The sequence below is a fragment of the Cornus florida genome, unplaced genomic scaffold, assembly GCF_030987335.1.
Source record: "Cornus florida cultivar Cherokee Brave unplaced genomic scaffold, ASM3098733v1 CherokeeBrave_3.0.0_Hap2_Chr07, whole genome shotgun sequence".
Lineage (NCBI taxonomy): Eukaryota > Viridiplantae > Streptophyta > Magnoliopsida > Cornales > Cornaceae > Cornus > Cornus florida.
In genome coordinates, this window is record NW_026775577.1 from 44,896,964 (window position 1) to 44,924,510 (window position 27,547).

Sequence of the window (27,547 nt, forward strand, 5' to 3'; positions counted from 1 at the left end):
CGATGTCTCACGGCAACACACTCTCCCTCACTTTCCATTGCCAAGAATGTGCTTCGTAGAGAAGAACCCAAAGTGGGTCTTCACCACCATAATGCATTTGCTTTTCTATCTGTTTTTTTCTTTTCCAACCAATATCTAACGGTTCTACCTTCTATTGACCCCAAAGTCTACTTTTAAGCTTTCTGTAGTCAATAAAGCTTAAGTTTGAAACATCAAATTGAATGCAAGACTTACAACAATAAATTATTTCACTTATTAAAATATTCCACGCTGAACTTGAATTCTAACTCTCCGTAAATCAAACAATTCGTATAAGTATATTGATATATAATAACACCAAATCAGTTTCCATATATATACACACATATAATATCAAATCAGTCTATTAATCAAGCTTACCATGCATATAGCAAGTATAAAAACATGTGAATTACATTTATTCAATATCTATACACACAAACACACATACATGCGCATCAAGTAAGTGTCCTCCATTTAAACTTATATTCAGTGCTATTAGAACATGTGATAAAGTTTCATGCCATTCTATGCCTAATTTACATCAGATCGATATACCCTAATTCATAAAAACATGTTATATTAATTCTTGATTAATCGTAATTAGGCAGAGTTTCGTATATATTCAAGTATATAAAGCAAGATTAACTTGCCTGTTAAATATCGTTAAACCTTTCTCTCTAGCCGATCCTTTGGTCACCGTCTCTTTTTCCGGCTACTGCAAATTGCCAACGAAAAATCAGTAACCCGCTTCCTCTCTTTCTCTCTCGGTAATTTCATTTTTTTTTTTTTTTATGAAAAATAATATCCTCGTATTGATACGATGTAAAATATAAAGGATAAATATAACTGTATTCGAGATAACCTAGGACTCTTATTTAAAGTTTTAAATTTTTTTAAAAAAAAACTCTATTATCTCAACTATCACGTTAAAATACTAAATATTAAATAATAAAAAAAATAATGTACGAAATTTTAGGGTTTTACATTCTACCCACCTAAAAAGAAATTTCGTCCTCGAAATTTGCATACCTTATTCGAAGAGTTGTGGGTACTTTTCCTTCATTTCTGACTCTATCTCCCAAGTAGCCTCTCTCTCGTCCTGATGATTCCACTGCACCTTCACCAAAGGTATCTCTGCCCGCCTCAACTGTTTCACCATACTGTCAACAATGCGAACAGGCATCTCAACATAGGTTGCATTAGGACGAATCTGGACCTCTGTGCAGTCAATGGCCTGAGTTTCATCCCTCAAGCACCTCCTCAACATGGAGACATGGAAAACATCGTGAACAGCTGATAGTCTAGGTGGTAGAGCCAATCTATATGCCACCACTCCAACCCTCTCTGTGATCTCAAAAGGTCCAATGAATCGAGGAGCTAACTTCCCTTTCTTCCTACCAAATCTCGTAACCCCCTTCATTGGTGATACTTTCAAGAACACCAAGTCACCCACACTAAACTCCAAAGCACGACGGCGTCGGTCTGTGTAACTCTTTTGTCGACTCTGAGCTGTGCGAAGTCGATCTCGAATGATGGCAACCTTCTCCGTAGTCTCTTGCACCAACTCTGGCCCCAAAAAACTACCATCACCAACCTTAGCCTAACATACAGGTGAACGACAAGGTCTACCATAAAGTGCCTCATATGGTGCCATGCCGATACTAGCCTGATAGCTATTATTATAAGCGAACTCAACCAATGGAATGTGATCCTCCCAACTGCCCCGAAAATCTAGCACACAAGCACGAAGCATATCCTCCAACACCTGAATGACCCTCTCGGATTGGCCATCGGTCTGAGGATGAAAAGCAGTACTCAAACTCAAAGGAGTACCAAAAGCTGCTTGGAAACTACTCCAAAATCGAGATGAAAAACGAGGATCACGATCTGAGACAATAGACACCGGCACTCCATGAAGCTTAACTATGTCTCTAATGTAGATCTTACACAATTCCTTTACAGTATCAGTAGCTCGAATGGGTAGAAAATGAGCTGATTTAGTCAATCGGTCCACTATCACCCATACTGTATCATGGTTATGTATCGACCTCGGTAACCCCACTACAAAATCCATCGTCACATGCTCCCATTTCCACTCAGGCACAGGCAAAGGCTGTAATAGTCCTGCTGGTCTCTGGTGCTCAACTTTCACTCGCTGACAAGTGAGACATCTAGATACAAACTCTGCCACATCACGTTTCATGCTTTCCCACCAGAACTGCCTCTTAAGATCATGATACATCTTAGTGCCGCCTGGGTGCACTGTGTACCTAGAGTGATGTGCCTCCTCTAAAATCTCTCTCTTGAGGTCTGCTAAGTCTGGAACACATAGCCTACCTCGAAATCTCATACCACCATCAGCTCCATACGCCCAGTCAACATTACCTTCATCATCAACAGACTCAACTGCTTTGGTCTGTAACCTGTCATCCAGAGTCTGAAAATGAATGATCCGGCTGATCAAAGTAGGTTGTACAGTCAAACTACAAAGAATAGCCCCTGTACTCTGAGAACTCGGCATGATAGAAAACTCTGCCAATGCCTCTAACATCATCCACTCCTGAATCATCATAAAGGCAACTAATCCTCTCGGTTTCCGACTCAAGGCATCTGCTACCACATTCGCCTCATATCAAAATCCTTCATCTTCTCCATCCACCTTCGTTGCCTCATATTCAACACCTTCTGAGTGTAAAGGTATTTGAGGCTCTTGTGATCAGAGAATAACTCAAATTCCTCGCCATACAAGTAATGCCTCCACACCTTCAATGCAAGAACCACTGCTGCCAATTCCAGATCATGTGTAGGGTAATTCTGCTCATGTGGCTCAAGCTGCCTAGAAGCATACGCTACCACCTTGTCATCTTGCATCAAAACACAACCAAGACCCTGATGTGATGCATCTGTGTAAATCACAAATCTCTCACCACTAACAGGAATGGTAAGAACTGGTGCCGAAGTCAATCTCGTCTTCAGCTCCTCAAATGCCTGCTCACAGCGGTGATCCCAAACAAACTTCACATCATTCCGAGTCAAACGGGTCAATGGTGCAGCAATCTTGGAGAAACCTTCAATGAAACGCCTGTAGTATCCTGCCAGTCCTAAGAAGCTACGAATCTCAGTGACAGTAGTAGGCCGTTTCCAACTCATCACAACCTCCACCTTGGCAGAATCTACTAAAACTCCATCTTTAGAGATCACGTGCCCCAAAAACTGAATCTGCTCTTGCCAAAAGTCACACTTCTCAAACTTAGCATAGAGCCGATGCTCACGCAAAGTCTGAAGTGTAATGCTCAAGTGTCTCTCATGTTCCTTCTTAGTCTTAGAATATATCAGAATGTCATCAACAAATACCACAACAAACTGATCCAAGTAAGGTCGAAACACTCGGTTCATCAAATCCATAAAAGCTGCCGGAGCGTTAGTCAGCCCAAAAGGCATGATTAAAACTCATAGAGGCCATAACGAGTCCTAAAGGTAGTCTTAGGAATATCCTCATCCCTAATCCTCAACTGATGGTACCCAGTCCTCAAGTCAATCTTAGAGAACAACTGCACCCCTTTGAGTTGATCAAACAAATCATCGATGCGTGGCAATGGGTACTTGTTCTTAATAGTGACCTTATTCAGCGCACGGTAGTCAACACATAAGCGGAGTGACCCATCCTTCTTCTTGACAAAAAGAACAGGTGCTCCCCACGGTGATGTGCTAGGTCGAATAAACCCCCGATCTTGCAACTCTTGAGTCTGCTTCTTCAACTCACTCAATTCAACTGGTGCCATTCTGTAGGGTGCCCTAGAGATAGGTGAAATACCAGGAGTGAGGTCGATGCAGAAATCCACTGCCCTCCTAGGAGGCAAACCCGGAATATCCCGAAACACATCTGCATACTCTGACACTGTAGGCAACTGCTCTATAGTCACGCATTGCTCAACCACCTCGATGTGGGCCAGGAATCCCATAGTCATGGTGCCCTCAAACTCCTCACACTTATATCGAGAAGGAAACTGTCCCGGAACTGAGAATACAATAATCCTCTCATGGCAGTCCAACTGAGCATGATATCTAGCCAACCAATCCATACCCAGTATAGCATCAAATTCTCTCATACGTAATACTATTAAATCAATAGGATACTCCAACTCCCCAATTGTAACAGGGCAAGCATGACATATTCTATCAAGTGTCGTCGCGCTCCCGAGTGGAGTTGTAATAGATAAGGCATTACTTATATGTCCAGGTTCTAATCCCAGTGTATTCACAAATGATAGTGCAATAAAAGAATATGAAGAACCTGAATCAAATAGTACTCTAGCTATACTGCCATAAATAGTAAGTGTACCTTCCACTGCTGGTGGTGCACGATCCTGTCTCCCATCTGGAACAACTGCATAAACCCTTGCACCTCCTTGTTGCTGTGGTGCCTGACCTTTCTGCTGGTTATTCTTGTGAGGCTTGGGACAATTACGAGCCAAATGTCCTTGCTCACGACAATTGTAGCAATGCCCGCTGAACTGATATGGCTGTGCATCATAAGGTGTGGCTGGTACTAAAGCTGTGGATTGCTCACCTTCACCAACTCTCTGCCGTTTCCCTGCTCGCCAATCTTGTCTACCTCTCTGCCAAGACTGACCCTGCCAGTTTCTCTGAGTCTGCTGCTGCTGACCCCTCTGATTCTGTTGAGAGCTACTCTGATTCTGTTGAGTGCTGCTAGCCCCCTTACCTTTCTGTTCTGCCCTACGCTCCTTCTGTTTCTGAAAGGCAATGTTATTATTCTCCTCTACTGCCATAACACATTCCACCACTTTAGCATAAGTGTCAAAACGATGACCCACCACAAACTTCTTCACATAAGAGACCAGTCCTCGCTCAAACTTTCTAACCTTGTGTAACTCATTCGCAACAATGTGAGGAGCAAATCGGGATAGCTCTGTAAACTTCCTCTCGTACTCACTAACTGACATCTCATTATTCTGTTCCAGCTGCGTGAACTCTGCTGCCTTCTTCTCCTTCACTGATTGTGGAAAGTATTTGTCATTGAACCGAGTTTTAAAATCATCCCAGGTCATAGTTGTAATGTCCACAACCATCCTGGTCTCTGATTGCCACCACTGGCGCGCCTCACCAGATAAAAGAAATGCACTAATCTTCCTTTTCTGCACCTCAGTGCAGTCTATCATCTCAAAATACTTTTTCATATCTTCAATCCACTTCTCAGCATTAAGTGGATCGGTAGCTCTAGCAAATTCAACAGCCCCCAATTTGCGGATATCTCTGATAAATCCAATCATAGGATTTGGCACATGAGGTGCATCCTCCAACTGAACATTGTCATGGTCAACACCACCACGACCAGCACCTCCCTGACCTCTACCTCTAGCAGGTCGTCCTCTGCCTCTTCCAGCTCCTGACATCCTATTTTCAGTAAAGAATGTCAATGATAAGTCTCACAAGTAATTTATACTTAAACTGGAGCATGGTAAGAGAGCAATAATTCGTATAAGTATATGCCCCTATTCTTACTATCACTTCTCTTAACCAGGTAATTCTTAACCTAGGCTCTGATACCAAACTGTCACGCCCCAAAGTCCTAAATACATGAACTCTTATCTCGTATTAAGATTTGACATGACTTTCCTTACACATCCACAACTTTACAATAGAAATAATTAAATAAAGAAGTAGATGAAAACCACCCTCTAATTTATTAAATCGACACAACCATAATATCAAACAACCTTGTCAAAAATAATCCATGATAACTGGACAAAATGAACTAAACCAAAGAATGCAACAAACAAGCCAAAATCCATCACCATCATGTAATCCCATCACGTTCCTACTCAACGTGTACCTGAAATGTGATAATGGGGTGAGCTCACAAGCTCAGCAATAAATGCTAAACACAATCATCGTTCAGCAAATTAACCTTACCTTATATTCCTGTATATATAAGCAACTCAAATAAGTTCATTATTCAAATGTGTATAACCCAGTTAATTATAAACTTAATAAATAACCATCTTTTATTTTTTAATAAATCGGCATATCTCACATGAGCCCCGGGCTCCCGTCCAATAAAAATGGTGTGAATCGTATAGTCCCTGACTACTAAAAACACACGTGTGGCTGGATTGTACGTCTACTCCCCAGATGATCCCTGATCACGTCCACACAATAAGGGCTCATTAGACCCATGGCCATAATAAAAGGGTAGTGCACTCCCAAATAGGTAGGTCCCTGACCATACCCAAAAGTCATCATAGAGTCAGTCCCTGACTGCCCTCCGACTAATCCAAACTCATCATTATTATTTATGGTGAATTATGAAATACATTATTAATTAATAATTTAAAATCAATAAGTAATACACACAAACACGCTTTTAATTTAAAAACAGAACCCTATAAACCCAACTAGTGAGAGTACAAAATTCTGGACATAGCCTAATATTAGATATGACTCCCTACAAAATTTCAGAAGCTAAGTCTTAATAATATTTCCGTACTCTCCATCTTAGTGCTAAAAATAATACTTTTTTCGGGTTTTAATTTCGTAAAACTACCAAAATGTCATTTAAAAATCTGGATTTCAGCAAAACTAAGTCCATTATACTTAAAACTAATATTCTGGAATTTCAATAAATTTTTTTTTTTTGAATACTAAAAAAAAATACTCTTCTATATTTGTTTTTCAAAATTTAAAATAATTAAATATATTATTCATTTCGGTTGAACCCGGGTATTGCCCCCAACGGACTAGGCTCGGCGAGTAGATTCCAGTGATAACTTTCAATAGTCAAACCGATGTCTCACGGCAACACACTCTCCCTCACTTTCCATTGCCAAGAATGTGCTTCGTAGAGAAGAACCCAAAGTGGGTCTTCACCACCATAATGCATTTGCTTTTCTATCTGTTTTTTTCTTTTCCAACCAATATCTAACGGTTCTACCTTCTATTGACCCCAAAGTCTACTTTTAAGCTTTCTGTAGTCAATAAAGCTTAAGTTTGAAACATCAAATTGAATGCAAGACTTACAACAATAAATTATTTCACTTATTAAAATATTCCACGCTGAACTTGAATTCTAACTCTCCGTAAATCAAACAATTCGTATAAGTATATTGATATATAATAACACCAAATCAGTTTCCATATATATACACACATATAATATCAAATCAGTCTATTAATCAAGCTTACCATGCATATAGCAAGTATAAAAACATGTGAATTACATTTATTCAATATCTATGCACACAAACACACACACATGCGCATCAAGTAAGTGTCCTCCATTTAAACTTATATTCAGTGCTATTAGAACATGTGATAAAGTTTCATGCCATTCTATGCCTAATTTACATCAGATCGATATACCCTAATTCATAAAAACATGTTATATTAATTCTTGATTAATCGTAATTAGGCAGAGTTTTGTATATATACAAGTATATAAAGCAAGATTAACTTGCCTGTTAAATATCGTTAAACCTTTCTCTCTAGCCGATCCTTTGGTCACCGTCTCTTTTTCCGGCTACTGCAGATTGCCAACGAAAAATCAGTATCCCGCTTCTTCTCTTTCTCTCTCGGTAATTTCTTTCTTCTTTTTTTTTTTTTTTATGAAAAATAATATCCTCGTACTGATACGATGTAAAATATAAAGGATAAATATAACTGTATTCGAGATAACCTAGGACTCTTATTTAAAGTTTTAAATTTTTTTTTTAAAAAACTCTATTATCTCAACTATCACGTTAAAATACTAAATACTAAATAATAAAAAAAATAATGTACGAAATTTTAGGGTTTTACATATCTCCTCTGAAAGAAAAGATTCAAGTGTTCCAACTTTCCTAAGAGCAATATTGTAGATGTGTGAGTTTATTAAAACTTTTGAAAAAAAAAAAAAAAATTGTAAACAAAAATAAATAAACAAATGTTTCCATTATGCTATAATGCCAGTGGGATGCAAGTGAGGAGAAATTTTTACATGGTTCGGTTAATCATAACTTACGCATTTGTTTGCGTTACCTTTATTCAAACTCGTACCTACAAATCATATTGTTGTTAACCAGGGCCTTTTAGTCATCGACCATGTAATAATTTCTTTCTCGCATGGTGTGGGACTATATAATTTTAACACGTCTTCAATCAATTAAAAGTGCAAAGTCAATGCTGCATAAGTAAAGCAAGAACTTGGAATGTAGCATTTATTTATCTTACCTTCAAAATGTAGCATAAGAAACTCATTTGTGTTCATTCCGATAACCACTCATTTGTGTTCATTCCGTAGCCACTCAGAAAATAAGTTAAGATGCTTTAGCCAATGATCCACATAGCCATTCACCATTGTTCAACTCAAGAATCAAAGAATCATCAGGGGATTAGTGACCATACATCGCTCAATGTCGAACTGAGCCTGGACAGTCGGAATGTCATGAAAACTTAAATTCATCGTCATCTAATTAATTGTCCACTTGAAAATGATTGAAATTAACACAAATGAGTTTTTAAGAGTTCTATACTCGGAGAAACGTCCCAAATAACTCCCGGAATGTCGTTGTCCGCATCCCTATGCGCAAATAAAATAAAAATAAAAATATCAAAAAATTTCGACACGTCACAAGTCTGGTATTGGGGAGCAAAAAATGGACAATATTGTGTTGGATAGAGTGATAGCTGTTACAAATGCTCAAAATTGAAACCCGTCGAAAGTGTGACCAATGAGGATGTTGGTTCCCATAGGGAGTGATTGTGACAACCTTTCTAGGAGAGTGTGATGTGGGTGGGTGCATAACACTGGATGAGCTATCAAATTGGCATGCTGTGAATGTCATGACCTCACGTCGTCTACGAAAAGTTAAAGTGAAGTGTTATATATATATATAGGTTGAACACTTTTATATGACATACCCGGTTCTAAAGTTGTGATAGTCGTCAAACCCATAAAAAAATTCGCAATTAAGCGTGCTTATGCAAACTCAAATATTGTAATACTATTATGAAAGCCCCAAATTTCCAATAATTTAAATCAAATGGTGTCACCATTTAGCACAATCTCATCCTTTATTATGTATATACATATGACCGTTATTCCGTTGAATCGCTTCAAAGAAACGAAAACAGAACCCTTTTCTAGGGTTCTAATTTCTCCAAACCCTGTCTTTTACATTCCAACTCTCTCTGTCTACATATACACATATATAAACATAATCGTGTACGAACGCTAATTTGAAGAAGGCATTTGAAAATTCGTGAAACATATGGTATTGAGGGAAGAAATAGAAGCAAGGAATGTGAAGAAAAGATGAAGAGAAAGCAAGAAGATGAGGTTCAATACAAGGTTGAGCAGAAGAGTGTGTGTAAACTTGGAGATGGAGCGGCATGGTTGAGAGGTGCAATGATCGGGAAAGGAAGTTTTGGGTCAGTTTATTTCGCGGATTCGAAGAAACCCAGGTTGCGACATAGCTATTTGCCTTAGGTTATTGCTGTGAAATCTTCTGAGGTCTCTGTTTCAGGTTCAATCCAGAAGGAGAGAGAGGTTTTGAGTAACATCCAATGGTGCCCTTATATTATTCAATGTTTTGGGGATGAGATCACTACGAGTGAGAATGGTCAGATGGTGTATAATTTGTTGTTGGAGTATGGTTGTGGAGGAACCCTAGGTGGTTTGATTAAGAAATCTAACGGTTTTGGGTTGCCTGAATCCGATGTTAGGTGCTATACGAGGTCAATTCTTCGAGGGCTTAATCACATTCACGAGTGTGGCTATGTGCACCGTGATATAAAGCCTGAGAACATAATACTTCTGCCTATTACTACAGGTGCTGTTACCAAATTTAAGGCGAAGATTGGTGATTTCGGGTTGGCGAAGAGGATGGAAAAGTTTGATCCTTATTTGAGAGGCACTCCTCTATATTTGTCGCCCGAAGCTGTGGTTGATAACATACAAGAGCCTCCCTCTGATATTTGGGCTCTTGGCTGTATTGTGCTTGAGATGCTAACAGGGAAGCCGCCTTGGGATATGAAAGAAGATCAGGATGCCGAGAGCCTTCTACGTCAGATTGGTAAAGGGTGTACATTGCCTACAATTCCAAGCAAGATGTCAAAAGAGGGGAGGGATTTCTTGAAGGGTTGTTTTGTGAGGACGGCCAAGTTTAGATTGACAGCTGAAATGCTACTGAACCACCCATTCATAGAAGGATTAGTTGATGATGGAGAAGTTGAACAAGAGGATGAGGTCTTTAATGCGGACTTGTCATTTACGCTCTCTGATAATGATGACGAGTTCAGTTCTTACAGCTTCTCGGATGATTGTAGCTTCATATCTGAAGGAGACTCCTCCTATTCTTCGTCAGAAGAAGATGTAGAGGAGATGGATAATGAATTGGTTTCTAGTTTTGCTGAAGAAGAAGCATCAGAAGTTCAAGAAAGGGTGGACATTACAAAGTCTAGCAATGCTTCTGAACTTGACCAGGTTTCATCAAACAAAATGCAGCAGTGTCCAATTGCTTTTGCCATTCCTGCTGGACTATAGCACTTAATGTCTCGGTACATTTAGTCATTCTTTAAAAGTATATTTAGAGGTCATTTTACAAAGAGCTTTCTTACTGTACATATGACATTACGTCTTCACGTGTCATATTTGTTAAAAGTTTAGGAATTATGATTCTTTTCAATAGGTTATAAACACAGCATTTAAGTATGTTATAATTGTATTTCTTGGGCACTTTCATCAGCTCAACCCTTTGTATTTGACAACGAGATTCTTAAATCTAATGACTTTGAGGTACTCGATTAAGAAACCTGTTATTGTGATATTGTTTAACACCATAATAACATTTGTATATAATGAGAAGCAATATAATTAATTTCATGATCTGTTTGTAAGATACTTCTAAAGGGTGCAATCATTTTAAACCTATTCTGTTTTATTTCCTTTTCATTTAATTACATAGTTCTATATTAATCAAACCCTGTTTGATTGCTTAAAATTGACGAACATGGAACAAAAATCTGGATTGATATGACCATTTCAGACTTGAATGGAAGTTTTCAATGCTTGAAGCAAGCTTTTCAGCCATCAAAACATTTTGTTTAGTGGTAGCCGCTAAAGATATCAATCATATTTTAAAAGAGGAATTGGTATTTTACACTTCCACAACCTGAAACAGTGAATCATCAGTTGCCTCTTAAGAAACTCAGTGAATCAAGCTTACTTGATTTGGTTGTTATATGGTCTAAGTAGTTAATATTGCATTGTGGGTGGACCTTAGAACAGATCACTTCTTGTGGTATTTACACTAACATTGGATGAAATGGTGCATTTAAATGAGTTTTGAATGGCATGCATATGCCACAGTTCCATGTATGAAAGTTAATTTCTGAATGTTAGAGGCTAAAGTGATACACTTACATTTTCTGGTTGAGGGTTTTTGACAAGAAGCTACTTAAGGCTTCTTTTTGACGATGATTAGCTCAAATGACCACATTGAAGCTAAATTATTGTTTTCACCTGTAGGATTCTGACTTTGGCATGAGACACTTTTATGCTGCATTTGATGCATTTATTTTTTTTTTATAAAAAAAAGTAGTATAACTTTGTTCAACATGCTTTGAGAGACCATGCATGGTACATGGAATGTAATCAGTTCCTTCAATAAGCATTCTTAAGCGTCTAAAACTCATCTATATCATGCCCTTCTAGTAACATACACTTGAATGATAACAATGCAGCTATAATTTGCAGAAAAAAAGAAAAAGAAAAAAGAAGTAAGAACAAAAATAATGCCTTGTTTCTCTTTTACTAAGGTATAAACAAATTGGGACTGATTATGTAACAATTTTAGCAACCAGAGCAGCATTTTGCCACTCATCGGTGACAGTCTTGTTCAATGAGCTATTCACACAGGATCAGCAAGTCAATACACTGGAAACCAGAGACCATCCAACCAGCACGAACCACTGTTTGAATTCTGAGTCAGAACGGAAGAAACAAATGGCCACACATTGGCAGCAAAGCACAGAAAAGCAACCGAGCACAAAAAAACCGAGATCTTCCTTGAACTGCTAGCCAGAACTCCCATCAATAACAAAATTCTACTCTGAAGTTTAGTGATGAGTTTCAGGAGCCTTTGTCCCACTCAACTGATGTAACTTGTATCTCAGCAGGTCAGCAATCTTATTATACAAACTCAGCTGTACATTTCTGATTAAAATACGAATCATTGAAGTGAAAATACTCAGTGGTTTGCAAGATGTAAGACATCTGATTCCACAGCATGAGAGTTCGGTGAAACAGAATTGGGAAGTTGCAGAAGGCAAATACTGATCATTGTTGTCCCGAGGGTAGAAAAGCTTAACCATATAGACCGGCATAATAGAATGCAGTGGAGAGCATGTCAGCATCATTGTAAACATCCTGAAAGCAGAGCCTCGTGAATGAAAGAGTCATCTATGCTAGAATGACACTGTTAAGAAGCTCAGTAAATTTTGCTACTAGCTCACTGCATCAATATCAAAAGACGTGATGCCAACCAAGAGGCAAAATGCCTGAAGAGGAAGAGCAGATGCCCCTCAAATACCTTGGCCTTCCTCTTTGTCCTAATGGCCTAAAAAGAACAAACTGCACTGGCCTAGTTGAGAAGGTAACTAAAAAGATTTTTAGTTGGACCAATAACTTTCTATCTGTGGCTGGGAAGGTGGAGCTTCTGAAAACAGTGATTACCCCTGTGATTCTGTATTGGTGTAATGTAATATCTTCCATTTACCTGTATCAGTCATAAACCACATTCAAAAGCTATGCAGAGACTTTCTATGGGGCAGCAAGGAAAATGCCAAGAAGCTGCACTTACTCAGCTAGGATTTCATTACTAAAACCAAAGCTGAAGGAGGTTTAGGGGTGAGAAAGATTGTTGATGTTCAAAATACAGCTTCTTGCTCATTGAGTCGGCCAAGGTGGTCTGTAAATGCTACCTTTGTGATGTTGGACAGGCTCCCAACCATGCTGAATTTGCAAAAAAGAAATGTTATACTTGCAGCCAAATGTTCTTTATGTCTTCATGAGAGGGATACTACAGACCATATTTTCTTCTCCTGTCCATTTGCTCAACAGGTGTGGCATTGGGTTACCTCCTTGCTGAAATGGGAAATGTCCACTTTTGAAGGTGGAACTCAATTAGGAGAATGGTACTCCTGGTTTCGACAGCAACATCAATCCAAGATATTTCGTAGCTATTTTGCTTGGATTCAATGAGCTCTCACAGCTCTCTCGACAAAAGAATGAAGGTGTCAACACACCTAATACAGTTTACTTAAGCTGTTACACAATATAAGAATGGATACACAGCTCTAAGTACACAATAGAAGAAACCCTAGTTCTCACTTCTCTGCAATCAATAGAATAGACCTGACAACACACAATGCAGCTTCACTTGATGATCAAACTGGGTTCCCACAGCCTTGTTTCAGCCTGATACACTTGCTTGAATGAAGTACTCAATTAGATAAGCAAGGTAACACAAGAACAGCTCTCAATAGGCTTAAACCCGAACTTCAACGGTAAAAGAGTCACTTCACAATGCAGCCTCAAGAATGACCTGCAATAGCCTTCCACAGCTCTATATAGCTAAGATACACTTGCTTCAGAGAGGAACTCAGTGAAACCAGCAAGGTAACTCAATATAACCGCACAAAAGGCTTAACCTTAATAAACCCTAACCTTCAAGCTCTCAAGAATAAATCTGTAATGTAGCCTCAGGGACAACCCAAACTTCACTCCCCCAGTCTTCAATAGGGAAGATACACTTGCTCACATATCTATTACATTAAACATGGCAAGGTATAACATTGCAGATACAGACCAGACTTGAAAACGGCCACAACCAAAGTTTTAGGCTCAGAAGGGTAAAACTGTAAATCCACTAGAATCTTGAGCACAACAGGATTCCCGCAGACATAATACAGCTAACCAATCTTGCTCAAATGATGGTTTACATTAGGACAGCAAGGTATCAACATTGGATGCACACAACAGCAACTTTAGGGTTAAAACCCTAGTTTTCAGCATATGCCAAACACAGCCTTAAGATAATTCAAATTCTCATCAACCAAAGGCTCCCTCAGCTTGACATTGATGGATTACACTTGGTCTGAAGTTTGGACAAGGTACACCAACAAGGACTCAACAATGTAGCTCATAAAGCATCAAAATAATAGCTCACAGCATGTGTATTTTGCTGCTACTGTAACATTCTGGTTTGAGGGGCGGGCAGTTCTGTAAATACATGACTGGACCTCCTTGAATTTAGTTCTCACAACTTTCTTTCATCATATTACACTCAATCAAACCGCCACTTCTCAGTATATAGCAAGATAAATTCAATTTGCCACTCAATATCAGCCACAAAACAGTTTTCTGCAATAGCGCTGTTCTTAGGGACAGAAATGTAATTCTGCAGCAGCACAACTCAGTTCATGCTTCTCCCATTCATATATGATCAATTGACATATGCTCAGATGAAATTCACAGCAATATCTTGGTGGTATTGTACTCACAGTACACATAGCATGCTGGTAAACATTAGTAAACCCTAACTAATGAGGTCTACTATACAAAAACTGAAATGGTCATTTTCTTGACCTTATCTCCACTTAATGAGCTTTAAATCACCAAATTAAACATGCTTAGAAGATAGACAATCAATGTATAGCTCAAGTCTAACAAGTTAAGCTCAGATTTAAAGTATTTAAACCAAAAAATCAATTCATACTAGAGGTTTGAGATATGAAAATTAATACCAGCCTCAATGTGTTGTTTTAGGCACCTTATGCAGTTGTAAACCAGCTAGATATACGCGCTCAAACCTAGGTTCTAGCTCCAGAAGTGAATTCAGCAGCATTGGTCATCCTCAACCCCCCTTTGCACCAGAAAATCAGCACCAAAGAACCTTCATGATCTTCAACACTTTTGTGATCATTGCAACCCTACTATGGAAAAGCCCTTGTCAGATTCACAAAAGAGGCACACATGACAGACTGCTATAACAGCCTCTTTGTAGTGTCCTCATTGCAACCCTACTATGGATAAGACCTTGTCACCATTAGCCAATGAATTGTGAATATAGCACTCTCTCTGAAGGACCACAGTACATGTGTCAGAGGTATAATCATGCCGCACATTTGTACACAAACTTCCACAAATACCCCTTTAGCTGACACTTGTTCCACACCAGAAAATGCTGACCTTTATCATACAAACCTAGACCATTTGATACAATGCACCTTCTGTAGAGTGCTTCACATTGTCTTAGAAATATAGATTGACCAAGATATCCTCGAGAATATGGACACACTTACTGAAATACCCTTCAATGGTACACATGTCACACACATCAGCAAACTGTCTGTACCAGCATATATGTGACTGAATGAAACTGAAACATGAGTGTTGAACCAACAACTTGAGCTTCATTGGCCCGTGGTTAACCTTGGCAGCACAATGTGTCCTCTGAATTGATAATGCCTAGAATGTAGTATACTTGAACTAAAATGGCATGGTAAGATAATGACTGTAATACCCTTAAGTCTGACATACAACATATGACATTTAAAGTGCAACACACCTTGATCAAACATGGGATCAACAGTACCAGAACGATCAATTGACACACCATTCTCATGCGATTCAATCAGATGCTTTTGATTGGAAGTTCCACTAAGTTTCCATTCCAAACATTGCAGCATTCTAAAAGTGTCCAAAGAAAGTTCAGCAAACTTGATCTGAAATGACAAAGCAAAACCAAGAGAGTTTTTTTACTAGTCATTTTTGGAATCATCAAGTACCAAACAGTGTCATACCGATAGCCAGTCATTAAAACTAATTACCTATCTCTGGTGATAGCTTTGTCAGCATGTAGTGTGAAATTTTAGAACCTTCTTTGCATTGAAACGTGTCATGTATGGGAGAGAAGCTGGATATATAAGAATCATACACAGGACAATGCCGCAAAGGCTGAATGTTCATTGAGGATATATCAGCTTTCAAAAACCGGACGATTTCTTGCAGCAGTTGTTGCTAATCTTTGAAGTTGGTTTTCTAAGAAGAAATTATTCAAATATCAAGCAGGCAATATAAAATCTGGATACAGAGTTCTCTTCTGACAAGAGGTGGTGAATGACACTGTTAAGAAGCTCAGTACATTTTACAACTAACTCACTGCATCAATATCAGAAAACGTGAGGCCAACCAACCGGTAAAATGCCTGAAGAGTGATTCCAGAGAGCGAAGATTTCTCATTTCTCCAGGTAAATGTCACAGAAAAACCGGTTTTCAAAAGCAAATACCACAAAGCTGTTTTTGCAACGCAACACAAATGGTACTTACTCACCTTCCGAAATAGAATGGAAAAAAATATAATATATATAGTTCTAGATGATGCTCTCCAAGTAAACCTGCAATATATCCTATAACAATAGTGGCATTGCAACTCATTCTTCCTTGTATTGATCTGAGATACCTCATTTGGGAAAGGAATGCTACATCTATATTCAGTATGAACTATGAACATAATGGAAGCGCCCTTGGAAAAATTTTGGTAGAACATGAAAAACCCCTTTAACAACATTTAAAATGTACAAAATAAAAATATTCTGAGTCCTTAATTTTTTTTTTTCCCTGAATTCTGAGATCTCAGTCAGTATAAACATTATAACTTATCAATTGAATGTGAAAGTAAGGAGGAAAGAAAAAGAGAAAAGGGAAGTATAAATGTGACTTTTTATTTTTCTATCCGATAAGTTCCACACTCAAAATTTTATGAATTTCCTGGTTACTTCCCCTTTCAGGGACAAATTTTTTTTCCAAAGTCAATCATGTAGCATAGACATGGAAGGAATTATATTATCATTTCATGTGCCCAAATCAATAACATGGGTTAGAAACTTATAATTTATTGTTCTACTTCTATGAGTCTATCTTAGAATTAATGAGAAGTAGTGCATCAACTGGCAAGTCATGCAAAATTTTTGACAAACCTTTGGTCATTTAGATTTTCCATTGAGCTGCATGGAGCTCCCATCAGTTCATACGCCGTTTGACATGTTACATTGTCCGGGATGCTGAGAGATAATGCATGGTACTGTCATGTGAATTGTTCGTGGGGAGTTTAAGCTCATTAATCTAATTGATTTCTGACAGTAGGAGATTTTGGAGGGATTAATATGAAATCCGGAGTGCAACCCTCATTTCATAGTGAAATCTCTACAAATTGGGAAGATAATGGATGCCACAACATAAAGAGTGCAGCTCTTACTTGACTCGAGAAATTTATCGACTCTGATTTCCTAATTGTATTCCAGTCTTGTCATTGTGATTTGAAAAATAGTATTATTGCAAGGAAGCCACAACTGTTGGTTTTCTAAAATATTTACGAAATCACAAGGTTCATTTTCTAAATAATTATATAAATTGCCATCCCCATTGTACTTCTGAATCTGCTTTCATTTTGTTATTTGAAGTCTTGATTAGTTGAGATTGGTAATCACCTGCTACCCTTCCCCAAACCCTAGGCATCCCAAGTAATATCTGAACCCAAATTAATCCCAAATCCGGATTTTTTTTTTTTTTTTTTTTTTTTCAGTTATAATTTTGCAATTTGCTTGATATCTAATATAGTTACCTAAAGAATATATTGTAAAAGTTACCTGAGAGTAAGCCGCTGTAAAAATGGATCAGATAAAATCTGGGTCCAAACTAGGTGCAGGCTGGTTGAGCTGCAAATTATTACTTCTCACTCTGAGAATCCAGTGGAGAGCATGTTGTCAGCATCACTGTAAACATCCTCACAGCAGAGCCTCGTGAATGAATGAGATCATCTAGGCTAGTATGACACCATCAAGAAGCTCAGTAAATTTTGCAACTCACTCACTGCATCAATATCAGAAGACGCGAGGCCAACCAAGAGGCAAAATGCCTGAAGAAGACTAGTCAAGAACATAGTAAACTGACTTCCATTTTGTTTCGGATCACTGAAAGTTGGACTCTTGAATGCTGCCCTCAAAGGGGAAAAGAAGTAGCACGGCTGTTTCCTCCCTTTATTCACCATGTAGAACCTGCAAAGTGATTCACATATAAACAATATGCAGAGAGAGAAGATTTTCACGGAAAAACTGACTTTCAAAAACAAATACTAGAACATGAAAAATCCCTTTAAAAACAACATTTTCTATGTACGACATCCCTTGGGAAATTTTTTCATAGAACAAGAAAAATCCCTTTAAAAACAACATTTTCTGTGTATAAAATAAAAAGATAGAAGAGACATTAATATTTATTCAGATAGTTGAATTATTTATATCAATAAGCAACAGTAAGTAGTAATGTTGTAACTTATCAAATAAATATGAAAGTAAGGAGGAAAGAAACTTATAAAATAAAAGTGTAAATAATGTATGTCACTTTTAATTATTCTATCTGATACGTTCAACACTCAAAATTTTATGAATTTCCTGGTGACTTCCGACCTTTTCAGGGAAAAAACTTACTCCAAAGTCGATCAATCATGTAGCATAGACATGGAAGGAATTATATTAGAATTTCATGTGCCCAAAGCAATGACATGGTTAGGATCTATTGTTTTACTTCTATGACTCTATCTCAGAATTAATGAGAATTGGTGTCGATTGGCAAGTCATGCAAAAGTTTTGACAAACCTGCCTTGAATGCATGGCTATCATTACTAAAAAAAAAATAAAAAAAATAAAAAAAAGAAGCAGTCTTCTGGTAAAACGAATTATATCACTAGGGTAGAGGTTATTTGAGCCTGAAAATTCGAAAGAAGTGCTTTTAAGGGCACTTTTAGGGAACCGTGACTCTCACAAATTGAACTGTCACAGTTCTCAAAACACGACACTTTTTTTTGGAACGGAGGTAGTAATATGAAGGGCTTAGCATAGTCCTCCCAGAGGTTGAGGGTTCAAGTCCTCATTGGCGCATTAGTGGGTATGTGAATGTGCTAGGTGCGTGTGCTTTTACCTATAAAAAGAAAAGAAAAAATGATGTTATAATGATCCTTCCGACTAAACACCGGACACAGGTTGAGTCAAATATTGGTTGCTTACCTCCATTTCTGCTAGGACCTAGACACAAATAATTCTCAATCTGTGACTAGAGTCTCTATTGTCATTAGCATGATTTTCAGGCATAAAGCTGTTCTGCGCATGAGAAGGGTGCGAAACAAATTTTATTTTGAAGATTTCCTTCCAGCAACAAAACATTATTACCAAGCTTCCTGCATTTAGATCACTGGTGTAAGTTATCCAGGATTGTAAGGCGATGATCAGTTCACTTTTAAGATAACAATAAAAACAAAAGCATAAGCACAGACCGGCAGAATATAAATCTGGAGAGACATTAAATAAGAACATTTTTCAATCAATTGGACACTATAAAAAGCATTTAAATTAGATTTGTCTTCATGCTACATAATTCATCAATAAACTACTTTGGTCATTTAGATTTTCCATTGAGCTGCATGGAGCTCCCGTCAGATCATACACCAATTGACATGTTACATTGTGTCATTGTCCCGGATGCAGGGAGCTAGTTTGTCGTACTGTCATGTGAATTGTTCATGGGGAGTTTGAGCTAATTAATCTAAATGATTTTGGACAGGAGGATATTTTGGAGGGATTAATATTAAAGCCAGAGTGCGACTCTCATTTCCTAATGAAATCTCTACATATTGGGAATATAATGGACTAATATGAAGAGTGTAGTTCTTCCTTTCCTCACAGCTCTCTCGACAAAAGAATGAAGGTGTCAACACACCAAATACAGTTTACTTAAGCTGTTACACAATATAAGAATTGATACACAGCTCTAAGTACACAATAGAAGAAACCCTAGTTCTCACTTCTCTGCAATCAATAGAATAGACCTGACAACACACAATGCAGTTTCGCTTGATGATCAAACTGGGTTCCCACAGCCTTGTTTCAGCCTGATACACTTGCTTTAATGAGGTACTCAATTGGAAAAGTAAGGTAACACAAGAACAGCTCTCAATAGGCTTAAACCCTAACTTCAAGGGTAAAAGAGTCACTTCACAATGCAGCCTCAAGAATGACCTGCAATAGCCTTCCACAGCTCTATATAGCTAAAATACACTTGCTTAAGAGATGAACTCAGTGAAACCAGCAAGGTAACTCAATATAACTACACAAAAGGCTTAACCTTAATAAACCCTAGCCTTCAAGCTCTCGAGTAAATCTGTAATGTAGCCTCAGGGACAACCCAAACTTCACTCCCCCAGTCTTCAATAGGTAAGATACACTTGCTCACATATCTATCACATTAAATATGGCAAGGTATACCATTGCAGATACACACCAGCCTTGAAAACAGCCACAACCAAAGTTTTAGGCTCAGAAGGGTAAAACTATAAATCCACTAGAATCTTGAACACAACAGGATTCCCACAGACATAATACAGTTAACCGATCTTGCTCAGATGATGTTTTACATTAGAACGGCAAGGTATCAACATTGGATGCACACAACAGCAACTTTAGGGTTAAAACTTAAAACCCTAGTTTTCAGCATATGCCAAACATAGCCTTAAGATAATTCAAATTCTCATCAACCAAAAGCTCACTCAGATTGACATTGATGGATTACATTTGGTCTGAAGCTTGGACAAGGTACGCCAACAAGGACTCAACAATGTAGCTCATAAAGCATCAAAATAATAGCTCACAGCTGGTGTATTTTGCTGCTACTGGAACATTCTGGTTTAAGGGGCAGTTCTGTAATCCATGACTGGACCTCCTTGAATTTAGTTCTCACAACTTTCTTTCAGCATATTACACTCAATCAAACCACCACTTCTCAGTATATAGCAAGATAATTTCAATTTGCCACTCAATATCAGCCACAAAACAGTTTTCTGCAATAGTGCTGTTCTTAGGAACAGATATGTAATTCTGCAGCAGCACAACTCAGTTCATGCTTCTCCCATTCATATATGATCAAGGCGAATCTTCGGAGGTAGAATTTGTTTCCTAGCCTGAGAAAGAGTTTAATAGGGATGAAATCTACAACAGTTTTCCCTTTGGCCGTTCAATGTGCTTAGACTAATTTGGTTTTTTGTGTCTTGAAATTCTATTAATTACTAATGAATTTTTCCATATAATAACCTCTAAAAACTTCTAAAATAGCCTACTAATTTCTCCTTCTTGCAGTAAGAAAGCAGTATAATTTGCGAAGTTTAATAAAACCTCAATATACTCTTGATTAATACTGTGAAACTAGCACTAATAATGATGTGCTGCTCTTGTTGATTTTCCACATGAAAGCATCAAAATGGACTATTAAATAAAATGCCTGCTGAGATTTAGGGAAAGCATTGAACAGCAAAGATGGAACAGATGATGGAGATAAGCCTGTTGAAGCTATGATGTGTTTGCTAGTTTCTCAGTATTAACTGGATTACAAAGTCTGAATGCAGGGGTGCCCCCACTTTGGTCACTGGCAGTCTTTCACTGTAACGACCCTTAACTGATACCATTTTTTTTTTTTTTTTTTTTTTTTAAATTCGGCATAACCTCCCCGAAATATGGACCTACCGCAACCTGTTTAAATGCATTCTTAACCTGTCATGCAACTGATTTCTGAATTCACGGCAACAGTATATGATCATACATAGTCAAATAACACCGATAATTACTTTAACTAAAATTATCATTCCCATTCATCAACAAGGTTACATGCTATCAAATTCCCATCCAAAATACCATCAAATACCTTAGTTACATTACATGACAAAGTTTTGCAAAATATATATATATATATATATATATATATATATATACCTTTACACTTTTAGTGCTTTGCAAAAATAATGGGGAATATACAAAAGACACAAAAGTGAGCTTCTAGTATCGCTCAAGCTTGAGGTGGGTTGTCGTCCACCAGTTCTTTTCCAAGACCTGAAAAAAAAATGTATAAATAGTAGGGTGAGCTATATGCTCAGTAGGTGACACTTAAGACACAAATCTTGTGTCCTTGTGAATTCAAGCAAAGAATAGGCCAATGGGAAATAGGGATCATTCAACGTAGGGGATCTTATACAACACACAAGTCATTTCCCAATATAATCAATGCAATGCAATGAATGCAAATGCATGCCAATGTCACTCCCCATTTTCATTCTCGAAACCATCACTTTTAAATATTAATGTAACCCCCTTTGGTAACTCCGCCGCGACGAGAGAAGGATTGGCTACCGTCCCTAGGCCTTTGGTGACTCCGTAGCGCCGTCGAGGGGCCCGAATAGCTCAACCACGCTAGGGTACTCTCCTTAGTTCCCTCTAGGTTACATTAACCTACCGGCCCGTTGGTAACTCCGCAGCGACCGGGTTTATCAAAACCATTTCACAAAAACCATCATCTCCTAAAATTCCCCATTTCATTCCATTGACAAATTCACCCCTTTTTATGCATCCCAATGACATGAGCATGCATGTATGTATATGTGACATGCCTTCAATATTATAACATACAAAATTTTACTCCATAACTTAAACATATAACATGTCAACATATTCGAATGGAGTAACAACACAATTAAGCACAACATAATACATCTAGGCATATATCATGTTCATCATCTTCAATTAAATCAACAACACATTTAACATCACAAAGCTACAATCTAGACATACTTTTTACATGGAACCAATCAAAATGAAAGTCATGAAATTCTCTAGACCACATTTAAGAAATCATCAACATAAAAAAATCTCAAGTAGAGCATGTTAGCACATAAAAGATACATAATTCACAATGGGACAAGAAGTAGATGGATTAAGATGCCCCTACCCCGAAATCAAGCGAAATCCCTAGAAATGGGTTTCAAATTCGCACTCCAATAGGTGCCCAAAGCTGGAAATTGATGGTATGGATGTATAGAGCTTGACACGAGCTTCGTTTTGCCTCAAACGGCCCCTCAATCCGATAAGCGATGAGTGAGAAATCAAAATCCAAAGTTTGGTTCACAAGTGAAAAGAAAAAGAAGAGAGAAAATGAGAGAGCAGAAGGGCTTACGGGAAAGAGAGAGTGAGAGGGAGAAATGGGTTTCTCACCCATTTTGTGGGTGGGTGGTGGGGCCCACTTACTTTAATTTTCTTTTCTCTTTTTCTTTTTGCTTAATTTACACCTCATACACATAAAATACTCCTCTAAATAAATGCTACATCATCACACAAATTAAATTCCACAAAATAAAATTGGACCCAACAACAATTCCGGACGATAAGTGAAAAGACGAAAATGCCCTTGCGGCGAAAAATTCCCAGAAAAAATGAAAAATGCTAAAATTTGGAAGCATCACATTCACAGAGTCTAAATGCAGCAGTGACTCAAGGAGAGTTGGTGGTCTCTCACACAGCCCAGAAAGCACACTCTTCACTCAACCATATTTTCTTCGCAGATGACTTATTGATATCTTGCAGGGCTTCTATCTCCAATGCTAGAATGCTTTTCTATTCACTCAAGCACTTTGAAGACATAACTGGATTATAAATTAACAGACAGAAAAGCTGCATTGTCTTTTCGAGAGCTGTAAGGAGGAAACATGCAATCCTTCAAATCATCCAATGCAAGGAAGAGAAGATGCCCCTCAAATACCTTGGCCTTCCTCTTTGTCCTAATAGCCTAAAAAGAACAAATTGCACTGGCCTAGTTGACCAATAACTTTCTATCCGTGGCTGGGAAGGTGGTGCTTTTGAAAACAGTGATTACCCGCTTGATTCTGTACTGGTGTAATATCTTCCATTTACCTGTATCAGTCATCAACCACATTCAAAATCTATGCAGAGACTTTCTATGGGGCAGCAAGGAAAATGCCAAGAAGCTGCACTTACTCAGATGGGATCTCATTACTAAAACCAAAGCTGAAGGTTAGGGAGTGTGCTCAACAAAATGTCACTTTATCTTATAGGTAATGGACAGCATATCAACTTATTCCTTGAAACTTGGTGTAATGGCCAAACTGTAGCCCAGAAATTTGGCCATAGGGTAGTTCGGAAAATATATCTACCTAAAGACGCAAAGCTACAAAACCTCTTGACAGAAGGTTCATGGAACATCCACATGCTGCTCGATGATTCCCTTGCTGCTTTTAGAAACTTTGTGCTTAGCTGCCCTATCAAAGCTGGTAATAACAGAATGAGATGGGATTGTGATAACTTCTCCTTCAAGAAGCCTTGGAACTCATGTAGAACTACCCATGAGAGGGTGGATTGGCATGACATGTGCTGGGGTAAGAGTCGGCCAAGGTGGTCTGTAAAAGCTACCTTTGTGATGTTGGATAGGCTCCCAACCATGGTGAATTTGCAAAAAAGAAATGTTATACTTGCAGCCAGATGTTCTTTATGTCTTCATGAGAATATACTACAGACCACATTTTCTTCTCCTGTCCAATTGCTTAACAAGTGTGGCATTGGGTTACCTCCTTGCTGAACTTGGAAATGTCCACTTTTGAAGGTGGAACTCAATTAGGAGAATGGTACTCTGGTTTCGACAGCAACATCAATCCAAGATATTTCCTAGCTATTTTGTGGCTATTCTATGAGGTATATGGTAAGAGAGAAATGCAAGGCTACATGGGACTGCTGTTTCATCCCCAGAAGTGGTGGCACGAAATATGTTGTTCGAAGTTTTAGATGTTCATCACATATCTCTACATAATTTCCTAGTCTAGACAGCTCTTGTTTGCATGTTCTTACTGGAAGTGGGCTTTCTCAATATGTTCTGTTTGACTGGGGGAATGCTCCCTGTGCACCTGTACTGCTTTATTTTGTTAATACACCACCATTTAAGAAGAAAAAAAAGTTGTCCTAGATGATGTTCTCCAAGTAAATCACTACAATATATTCAAGATCACTAGTGGCATTGCGACTCATTCTTCCTTGAATTGACCTCGGAAACCTCCTTTGGGAAAGGTATGCTACTTCTATACTCAGTACGAACTTTGTACATACTGGAAGACATCCCTAAAAAAAATTTTGGTAGAACATGAAAAATCCCTATAACATTCTATGTACAAAATAAAATGTGAAATAAGCAATGCCTTAATATTTATTCAGATAGTTGTGTTATTTAATATCAATATGAAACAGTCAGTATTAACATTACAACTTATAAATTAAATGTTAAAGTAAAGAGGAAAGAAAAAGAGAAAAGAATACTGTATATATGTGACTTTTTATTTTTCTATCTGATAAGTTCCACAAAGTTATCAACTCAAATTTTCATGAATTTCCTGGTAACTTCCCCTTTCAAGGACAAAACTTTCTCCATAGTCATCATGTAGCATAGACATGAAAGGGTTTACATTAGTATTTCATGTGGCCAAAGCAAAACCATGGGTTAGAATCTATTGTTCTACTTCTATGAGTCTATCTTAGAATTAATGAGAAGTATTGCAGAAACTGGCAAGCTAGTCATTCAAAAGTTTTGACAAACCTGCCTTGAATGCACGTCTATTGTCACTATCAATGATCAAGAAAAGCGGCCTTCAGGTAAAAGGAATTACATCACAGGGGTAAAGGTTATTTGAACCTGAAAATTCAAAAGAAGTACTTTCAAGGGTGCAAAAAATGGTATTATAATACGATAGGCTCAGCCTAGTAGTATTTCATCCTCCTCCTAGACGTTGAGGGTTCAAGTCCACATTGGGGCATTAGTGGGCATGTGAATGTGTTGTGTGCATGAGCTTTTACCTATCAATAGAAAAAAATAAAAAATAAAAAATAATAAAAATAATAAAAAAAGGAAGAGAGATTATAATGACTGAACCCTTCAGAATAAGCACCATACCGGACACAGGATAAGTCAAATATTGGTTGCTTAACTCCATTTCTGCTAGGACCTAGACAAATAATTTTTAAAACAGTGAGTGGAGTCTCCTTTGTTATTAACATGATTTTCAGGCATGAAGCCGTTCTGCGCATGAGAAGTGTGAGAAACAATTTTGATCTCTGAAGATTTCCTTGAACCTCTGAAGCCTTCCAACAGCAAAACATTACTTTGACCCGGCTTCCCTGCATTTTAAATCACTGGTTTAAGTTATCCAGGATTCTAAGGCAATGATCAGTTCACATTTAAGATAACAATAAAAATGAAAGTAACCTGAGGCTGATATATATTAGCACTACACTTTGTGGAGGGAGCTCCTCACAGATTGTAGCAATAACCAGGCCATAGAAGAGCAACGAAACATATTTCATATAACTTAGATATCCAAAAAAGAAAGTAATTTCTCAGGAGAAGGGATATGCAGCAACGGAAGAACGCAAAATATGAAGGCTAGGGCTTATTAAGGTTATGCCTTTTGTGTTCATGCTCTCAAGAGTAAATCTGTAATGTAGCCTCAGGGACAACCCAAACTTCACTCCCCCAGTCTTCAATAGGTAAGATACACTTGCTCACATATCTATCACATTGACCATGGCAACGTATAATATTGCAGATACACACCAGCCTTGAAAACAGCCACAACTAAAGTTTTAGGCTCAGAAGGGTAAAACTGTAAATCCACTAGAATCTTGAACACAACAGGATTCCCATAGACATAATACAGCTAACCAATCTTGCTCAGATTATGGTTTACATTAGAACAGAAAGGTATCAACATTGGATGCACACAACAGCAACTTTAGGGTTAAAACCCTAGTTTTCACCATATGCCAAACATAGCCTTAAGATAATTCAAATTCTCATCAACCAAAGGCTCCCTCAGCTTGAAATTAATGGATTACACTTGGTCTGAAGCTTGGAAAAGGTACACCAACAAGGACTCAACAATGTAGCTCATAAAGCATCAAAATAATAGCTCACAGCAGGTGTATTTTGCTGCTACTGTAACATTCTCGTTTAAGGGGCAGTTCTGTAAATCCGTGACTGGAGCTCCTTGAATTTAGTTCTCACAACTTTCTTTCATCATATTACACTCAATCAAACCACCACTTCTCAGTATATAGCAAGATAATTTCAATTTGCCACTCAATATCAGCCACAAAACAGTTTTCTGCAATATTGCTGTTCTTAGGGCCAGAAATGTAATTCTGCAGCAGCACAACTCAGTTCATGCTTCTCCCATTCATATATTATCAATTTAAATATGCTCAGATGAAAGTCACAGCAATATCTTGGTGATATTAGACTCACAGTACACATAGCATGCTGGTAAACATTAGTAAACCCTAACTAATGAGGTATACTATACCAAAAATTGAAATGGTCATTTTCTTGATCTTGTCTCCACTTAAGTAGCTTTAAATCACCAAATTAAACATGCTCAGAAGATAGACAATCAATGTATAGCTCAAGTCTAACAAGTTAAGCTCAGATTTAAAGTACTTAAACTAGAAAATCAATTCATACTAGAGGTTTGAGATATGAAAATTGATACCAGCCTCAATGTGTTGTTTTAGGCACCTTCTGCAGTTGTAAATCAGCTAG

At 37.9% G+C, this 27,547-nt stretch overlaps 1 pseudogene; it reads left to right on the plus strand.

Annotated features, from left to right (window-relative positions):
- The first annotated feature begins 8,978 nt into the window (after nt 1–8,978).
- LOC132267124 (mitogen-activated protein kinase kinase kinase 20-like) lies at nt 8,979–10,924 on the plus strand (annotated as a pseudogene).
- The last annotated feature ends 16,623 nt before the right edge of the window (nt 10,925–27,547 follow it).